The 1343-nt window shown below is 40.4% G+C and overlaps 1 pseudogene; it reads right to left on the minus strand.

The window, feature by feature from the left end:
• Window positions 1-481: 481 nt before the first annotated feature.
• Window positions 482-1063, minus strand: LOC100388191 (ATP synthase F(0) complex subunit C3, mitochondrial pseudogene; annotated as a pseudogene).
• Window positions 1064-1343: the final 280 nt, after the last annotated feature.

Raw genomic sequence — 1343 nt, forward strand, 5'->3', positions numbered from 1 at the left:
TTCCCTATGTAATATTTCTTTCAGAAGCTCTTGTAAGGCAAGTCTGGTGGTGATGAAATCTCTCAGCAATTGCTTGTCCATAAAGGATTTTATTTCCCCTTCACTTATGAAACTTACTTTCACTTGATATGAAATTCTGGGTTAAAAGTTCTTTTCTTTAAGGATGTTGAATATTGGCCCACACTCTCTTCTGGCTTGTAGAATTTCTTTTATTTTTTTCTTTTCAATTTTTTTTAGTATTAACTATCTTTAATATTTCATAGAAGCTTAAAACACCAAATATTCATCCTTTATATGAATAAACAAAAGCCCCAAATTACAGTGTGCAGAACACTATATAAAAAATTTCCATAAAAATTACATTGGGATATTTTTCATCAGTGGAGCAACTGCTGTAGCTTCCTTTGAATTGCACAACATCTGCCTGAATGCAGGTTCTTCTTATCTAAACTTAGTGTTAAATACAAATCACAGAAGAAATAAGTTTTCATCTTTAATGAAATGACTTTGGAAACAATATACATTTCCATGACACCAATACTACAGTTTTTGGAGTCACAGTAAGATACACAAAATTACATCCATAATTAATATGAATGCCAACATGTCAAGCAGTAATTTGTTACATGACAAACAAAATCAAGAAAGCAACCATCAAACAAGAGAGACCCATAGCTTCAGACAAGGCAAATCCCAGGATAGCATATGAGAACAGCTGCTGCTTCAGCGAAGGGTTTCTGGCATAACCAATAATAAGGCTGCCAAAGACTGTTCCAATACCAGCACCAAAACCAGCCACTCCTACTGTTGCAGCACCCACACCAATAAATTTGGCAGCAGTATCAATGTCTCTACTGATTGCACTGGTCTGAAACTCCCTTTGGATTAGCTGAGATACACCATTCTGGGCCCCATTAAATACCGTAGAGCCCTCTCCATTCCTAGTCTCTGGTCGAGATAACACTGATGCGGAAATTGGTCTGTATGCAACTCTGAATCCAGCTCGAATCAGAGTGGGGGTGCAGGCGAGCTTGGCAGAGGCAAACATCTTACACTCCTTGAGACCACATGGCTGGAGGTCTTGGATGACATGTTACGTGGGCTCCTCTCCCACTTCCTCTCCTCCCGAGAGGTGGTGGCAGCACCGAGTCTTTTCAATTCTTTTTATTGCATTTTAGGTTCTGGGGTACAAGTGAGGAACATGCAAGATTGTTGCATAGGTACACACATGGCAATGTGATGTGCTGCCTTCTTCCCCATCACCTATATCTGGCATTTCTCCCCATGCTGTCTCTCCCCAACTCCCTATCCCCCACCATCCTTCCCCTAATTCCCCCCGACAG

Source organism: Callithrix jacchus, chromosome X, assembly GCF_049354715.1.
Source record: "Callithrix jacchus isolate 240 chromosome X, calJac240_pri, whole genome shotgun sequence".
Lineage (NCBI taxonomy): Eukaryota > Metazoa > Chordata > Mammalia > Primates > Cebidae > Callithrix > Callithrix jacchus.